The sequence below is a fragment of the Neophocaena asiaeorientalis genome, unplaced genomic scaffold, assembly GCF_003031525.2.
Source record: "Neophocaena asiaeorientalis asiaeorientalis breed wild unplaced genomic scaffold, Neophocaena_asiaeorientalis_V1.1 scaffold169, whole genome shotgun sequence".
Taxonomy (NCBI): Eukaryota; Metazoa; Chordata; class Mammalia; order Artiodactyla; family Phocoenidae; genus Neophocaena; species Neophocaena asiaeorientalis.
This window is the reverse complement of record NW_020172187.1, coordinates 541,735-549,254: the sequence shown is the minus strand read 5'-3', so window position 1 is coordinate 549,254 and position 7,520 is coordinate 541,735. Positions and strand designations below refer to the sequence as shown.

Genomic DNA, 7,520 nt, shown 5'->3' with positions numbered 1-7,520 from the left:
GTCATCTGTATGTCTTCTTTGAAAAATGTCTATTTCAAACTTCTGCTCAGTTTTTAATAAGATTTTTTTTGCTATTGATTTATTTGTATATTTACATAATTTGGATATCATCCCCTTATCAGATATGTAATTCACAAATATTTTCCCCCATTAAGCAGGATGGCTTTTCATTTGTTGGTGGTTTGGTTTGTTATGCAGAAGCTTTTTATTTTTATGTAGTCCAACTGGTTTATTTTTGCTTTAGTTGTGTTTGCTTTGGGGGTCAGATGCAAAAGTTCCACATAAACACCAATGTCAAGGAAGTTACTCCCTATTTTTCTTCTAAAAGTTTTATGGTTTCAGGTCTTACATCCAAGTCTTTAATTCATTTTGAGTTAATTTATGCATATGGTGTAAGACAGGGATCCAGTTTCATTCTTTTGCACATGTCTATACAGTTTTTCCAATACCCTTTATTGCAGTATCTATTATCTATCCTTTCCCCATTGTATACTCTTGGTTCTTTGTCATAAATTAATTGACCATATATGTGTGGGTTTATTTCTGGACTCTCTATTCTGTTTTATTGATCTATGTGTCTGTTTTTATGCCAGTATCATACTGCTTTGACTACTGTAGTTTTGTAGTATAGTTTGAAATCAGGGAGCATGATTCCTCCAGCTTTGTTCTTCTTTCTCAAGATTGCTTTGGCTATTCAGGGTCTTTTGTGGTTCCATACAAATTTTACAATTATTTGTCCTAGTTCTTTGAAATATGCCATTGATATTTTGGTATGGATTGCATGAAATCTGTAGATTTCTTTGGCTAGTATGAACATTTTAACAATAGTAACTGTAATCTATGAGTACAGAATATCCTTTCATATATCTGTGTCATTCAATTTCCTTTACGAGTGTTTTATAGTTTTCATTATACAGGTCTTCTACCTCCTTGGTTAAAATTATTTCTAGGTATTTTATTCTTTTTGATGAAATTGTAAATGAGATTTTTTTCTTCATTTCTCTTTTGATATTTCATTATTACTATATAGAAATTAAACAGATTTCTGGATGTTTATTTTGTATCCTGCAACTTCATTAAATTCATTTATTAGTTTTAACAGATTTTTGGTGACATCTTTAAGGTTTTCTACATATTGTATGATGCTATCTGCAAATAGTGACAGTTTTTTTTTTTCCTTTCCAATTTGGATGGCCTATCTTTCTTTCTTTTTCTTTCTTTCTTTCTTTCTTTCTTTCTTTCTTTCTTTCTTCCTTCCTTCCCTCTTTTCTTCTTTTTTCCTTCCTTCCTTCTTTTCTTTCTTCCTTCCTTTCTCTTTCTTTCTTTCTTTCTTTCTTTCCTTTCTTAGAGGAAAAACTGTCAGCCTTGCATTGTTAAATATGATATTAGCTATAGTTTTGTCATATATGGCTTTTATTATGTTGAGGTACATTCCTTCTATGCTCACTTTGTTGAGAGTTTTTATCATAAAGGAGATGATCATATGATTTTAATCTTTCATTTTTTTAATGTGGTATATCACATTGATTGATTTATTGATGTTGAACCATTCTTGTATCCCAGGGTTATATATCTTACTTGATCATGGTATTTTATCCTTTTAGTATATTGTTGGATTCAATCTGCTAATATTTTGTTGAGGATTTCTGCATCTATTTTCATCAGGTATATTGACCTGTAATTTCCTTTTTTGTTGTGTTCTTGTCTGGTTTTGATAACAGGTTAACGCTGGCCTTATAAAATGAATTTGGAAGTGTTCCCTCCTCTTCAATTTTTTGGTAGAGTTTGAGAAGTATAGCTATTAAATATTCTTTGAATATTAGTAAACTTCACCAGGGAAGCCATCTGTTCCTGGACTTTCATTTGTTGGGAAGTTTTTGGTTCAATATCCTTACCAGTAATTGGTCTATTTAGATTTTCTACTCTATCATGATTCAGCCTTGGAAGATCATATGTCACTAGGAATCCCTTTCTTTTAAGTTTTCCTATTTGTTGGTGTATGATTGTTCATAGTAGTCTCTTATGATCCTTTGTTTTCCTGTCATGTTTGGTGTAATTTTTTTTTTCTTTCAATTTTGATTTCATTTGAGCCCTTTTTTTTCCCTTGGTGAGTCTCACTAAAGGTTTTTCCAATTTTGTTTGTCTTTCCAATGAACAAATTCTTAGACTCACTGATCTTTTCTATTGTTTTTCTTCAGTCTCTATCTCATTTATTTCTATTTTGATCTTTATTATTTCCTTCCTTCTACTAACTTTGGGCTTTATTTTTTGTTTGTTTGTTTTTTCTAATTCCTTTAGGTATAATGTTAGATTGCTTATTTGAGATTTGTCTTATTTCTTGAGGTAGGGCTGTACTACTATAAGCTTTCCTCTTAGAACTGCTTTTATTACATGCCATAGATTTTGGAATGTTTTGTTTCTATTTTCATTTGTCTCAAGGTATTTTACAACAGCAGGTTCTCTTTCTCTTCTTGATGGAAGGTGGGCACCAGACTGCTGGAAAAGCTTTATCTCACACTCTCTTGAGGACTCATTGTGTGAGGGCAGAGCACCCCAGATTTTACAAAAATGATCACCTGGCTATGGCTAAACCTGGGGGTCATCAAGGAAATCAGCTTCTTCTCCTTAGTTTCTCCATTGCATCTTTATCATCCCTAAGATCAAGCCCTGGATGATAGGAGTGTTGGTATCCTGGGGTTGCACTTCAGGATACCACTTTGCACAAATATCTGTAAATGATGCCAAACTCATAAGACAAAAGCAACTAAAAATACATTTGTTTACAGATAGGATAGGGGACATAATCTGTCATCATATTCTTGCCCAGCTAAATCCATAAACCCAGATTCACCAGTTTTCCATCTGCTATAACTTTTCCAGAATCATTGTCAAAAAGAGTGGGGATGTATTCTCCAGGAAATGCACTGGTTGTGTAACTGATCAGTATGCAAGTCTTACCTGCAGCTCCAGCCTCCGACCTCCACACACTTCACGGCCTCTCTCAGGGCTGTGGTGGCTGCTGCAGTGCTTGAATGCTGAGATGAGAAGCGGCAAGCCCTGATGCCAGGACCACTGTCCATGCCACCTCCTTCTCCAGCTAACATCAGAAAGCCTAATCTCAGTAGCCACCACCAGTCAAATATGGGTAGAACTGTTCTTTAACTGTGAACAGATAGGTTTCTTATTCAACTAAATAATGAGACTAGCTGTGATCATGGGAGTCACTTAACCTCCCTGACCCTATCTTTCTTCTTATTTAAATTCATGTATTTTGCTCTATCATTTTTATATTCTAAGATAAAAGCCATATGGTTAAGCAACAGAAGTAAATATAAAGTTCATAGGTTATTGTTCATTTAAATTCCTTATCTTTATGTAGTTTATGGATCTAATTATGACTTTCTAATCTACACTCTCAGAATATTTAGTCTTATTTTTGAAGCAAGGTTGTCTAGGAACTGTGTCTTTTCATTTTCTTAAAAATGGCAAATCTTGACTAGGTTATATATTATTCTGAATAACCACAGTAGACTAAAACACATCTTTTCACAATTCACCCAAACACCATATTCTTTGTACTGAGGATTGCTGGAGTGGCTTTTCCAAAGGTTTTAGAATTTTCCAGTCATTTCCATGACAGTATATTCAGTGAAGACAAACCACAGCCCAAAGATCAAATCCATTCAGCCATTAGTTTTTGTGAATTAAGTTTTATTGGAACTTACCCATGCCCATTAATTTGGGTAATGCCTATGGTTGCCCTACAGTGGCAGAGTTGACTAGTTAAGATGGAATCTATCTGATATGCCAAGACCAAAATATATGTAGCCTTCTACAGAAAAATTTTGCTAATACTGGAATTATCAATGTTCTCATAAACTGATCTGTCAAAAGGTAGTCAGGATTCTCAATCAAATTCTATTACAGTTAATAGTGCATTAAACTAAATAAAAATCAGGTACTTAAGAAAGGTGTCTGCAAAATGCAATATTTATGATACAATGTGTGAATACTCAGCATCATGTGATCTTCTTGGAACCTACTTAAAAAAGTAAATGTAATTTTATATGTTGAAATACCTAAATAATTAAAAAATGTAATTATCTTTGCTTATTCTTAAATGTTTTTGATTTTTAATTAGGATCCTTATTAAAAGATGTTGACTGATAATTTCAATGACAAAGTAAATAAGTTGAAAATTTTTAATTATTTGAAAAGTTAAGTGATTTTTATTGGTACTGGAGACATAAAAAGATCAAAATAGTTTCTCCTTTACAATAGTATTTAAATTTTTGAACATTTTATTAAATTTAACATGTATATAGAAAAGTGGATGAATCAATAAGGTGAATGAATTTTTACAAACTGAACACACCAATGTAACTAACATCCAGATTAAAAACAATTTTTTTTTGTTTCCCAGTGTATATAAAGTTATGTTTACTTTATACTATAGTGTATTAAGTGTGCAATAACATTGTGTCTAAAAAAATCCAATGTACATACCTTAACAAATTCTTTATTGCTAAGAAATAACCATCATCTGAGCATTCAGCAAGTTGTAATGATTTTGCTGGTGTAGCGTCTTGACTCCATGCCGAGGGTTGTTGATTGATTAGGGTGGTGATTGCTTCAGGTTGAGGTGGCTGTAGCAATTTGTTAAAATAAGACAACAAAGAAGTTTCCTGCATCAATTGACTCTTCACTTGAACACTTAGAGGCCATTGCAGAGTTATTAATTGGCCTGATTTCAATATTGCTCTGTCTCAAGGAATAGGAAGGCCTGAGGATAGAGAGAGAGATGGGGAACCACCAGTTGGTGGAGTAGTCAGAACACACAACATTTATCAATTTAAGTTCACCATTTTATATACGTGTGATTCATGACATTCCCAAACAATTGCAATAATCACATCAAGATCACTGAATCGCAGATCATCATAACAAATATAATAATAATGAAAAGTTTGTAATATTATGAGAATCACCAAAAGGTGACAGGGAGACAAGAAGTGAGCGAATCCTTTTGGATAAATGACCCTGATAGACTTGTTCAATGCAGAACTGCCATAAATCTTTAATTTTAGAAAAACACAATTCTGCAAAGAGTGACAAGGTACAAATTGCAAGATTTCACATTTATGTGAATGTTCACCCCAACCATTAGTCGACCATATAATCAATGTTTCCATCATGCATATGCAGTGATCTTTATTTTTCCACATAGGACAGAAATAAAAACTAAATTCCCACCAACACTGTAGGAGGGTTGCCTTTTCTCCACATCTTCTCCAGCACTTATTATTTATAGACTTTTTGATGATGAGCATTCTGACTGGTTGAGGTGATACCTCATTGTAGTTTTGATTTTCATTTCTCTAATAATTAGCAATGTGGAGCACCTTTTTTATGTGTCTGTTGGTCATCTGTATGTCTTATTTGGAGAAATGTCTATTTAAGTCCTCTGCCCCTTTTTATTGATTCGGTTGTTTGTTTTTTTTGATATTGAGCTGTATGAGCTGTTTGTATACTTTGGAGATTAATCTCTTGTTGCTCACATTGTTTGCAGGTATTTTCTCCCATTCTGTAGGTTGTCTTTTCATTTTGTTTATGGTTCTTTGCTGTGCAAAAGCTCTTAAGTTTAATTAGGTTGCATCAAATGGGAAGTTTTTTAAGAGTACCATTTCAGCATTTCTGAAATGATTGTAGGGAAGTAAACTAGATCTTTATAGTTACTAAAAGAAAGTTTAAATTTTTAAATGTTGCAGAATATTGACTTCCCCATTGCCATCTAATTTCTGGATAATTTGTAAACATTTCAAAACACTCAATCAATAGCATTCCAACTATTCACAGATTAAACATTTGAAAAATCAATATCCTCTGTTATGGTTTTTCAGTGACCATAATTAAATTGCTAGTTATGTACAAAAGGATGACAAAAGATTAGAAAAAACAAGAAATAAATATGACAATAGATTTTATGAAACATATAATGTAAAGCATATTTAAACTCAAACATATAAACAATAATCTCTTCATTTTTTGAAATTTTAGGTCATATTGATTCCCTAAAATCAGGGAAAGCACAACAATTGTGTTAAGTGAGATGGAGGAATAAACCCTTCTGGAGGCAACAATTCCCAATACTGGTTGAGTTTTTGTCTTGAGCTGAAGTCATCTTTCTACCTGCCATTCTCTTCAGAGTTCCATGAATTTCTGCTCATAGAAAGACCTGAAAAGGTCACTTTAAACAAGAAATAAAGTCAGACCCAGGGTGAATTTTCAAACTATATAAGAGCTTAATGTTTTTCCTGATAAAGATATTTTGAAACAATCAAAATCTTATTTAAGTATTTTTGAGGTTAAATATTAATTTCCATGGGTTTACTCAGCTATGGTAATTGAAAATATCAAAGCTTTTTAAATTAAGAGGTCCATGACCAAGAAAACTATATCTAGAAATTGTTTAAACAAGATAATATGAGATAACTAATAGATCTTGCAATCACTTTTATGAACTCAACTTGCAAAAATTGAACTAAAGAAGCACAAATTTAAAGAAACTGGAGAGGGGAGAAGACAAGAGTATTGCTTTATAAGAACTAAGGAGAAAACAAAGAAGCTGGCTGTTCACTACTCATTCAGATTCTCAAAGGATATTGCTGTCATCTGAGACAAAAGAGATAATTCACACCACACATACTTTTAGAGAACTTTCAACAAAATTCTGCATTGGAGTTACTATCTGGGTCACAGGAACAGGAAATAAATTGAAAGTTCAGAATATTAAGCTGAATGGAATAAAAAGGTTATCACAAATACATACTGAAAACAATGATGTCTCAACCTAGAAACTTTATTAAGAAAAAAATAACTACAGAAAATGTCTCCAGATAACTCTTTCCCTGTTTGTTAGCTTGGATCTCTGTGGTGTTACCCTGCCAGGAACTCTGTATTTGTGTGTGTGTGTGTGTGTGTGTGTGTGTGTGCATGTACATACACATGCGTGCATACACGTGTACCTGGGCACAGTACTAACTTATTACATTCATGTGCTAATGCAATTTCATATTATAGAAAATAATGTCTGCCTAAACAAGATCTTTCACACATTTCACTTTATATTTATTATTCTGATTTTTTTTCTTAAATATCTCAGGCCACCCCTTCCCACCCTCTGTGTGGTGAGTTCTTTACATTTTTCAGTATAACTGCTCTTCTGGTGCTGACACTTACTAAAGTACCTTAAAGAGACTAGTGAAAGAGACTAAAGTGACCCATAAAATGGGAATCTTTGATAGATTTAGCTCAAATCAACTTTGGCCTTTGAAATGTACCTTAGGATATGTCTGCTTATATGAATCTTATCTACAGCCAGCAGCTGAATGTCACCTCACTTGATCACACCAGACCAGAATAATCAGAGAGGGTCACATGGTTGCCATGTAAGGGTTCCTGACTTATCAAAATTTCTTTAGGCAGAAGTTCTCTCTTTTACCCCTCGATTTGTTGCAGGT

The 7,520-nt window shown here is 33.1% G+C and overlaps 1 pseudogene; it reads right to left on the bottom strand.

Moving 5' to 3' along the window:
• Positions 1 to 2,434: 2,434 nt before the first annotated feature.
• Positions 2,435 to 3,080, bottom strand: LOC112410808 (ras-related C3 botulinum toxin substrate 1 pseudogene; annotated as a pseudogene).
• Positions 3,081 to 7,520: the final 4,440 nt, after the last annotated feature.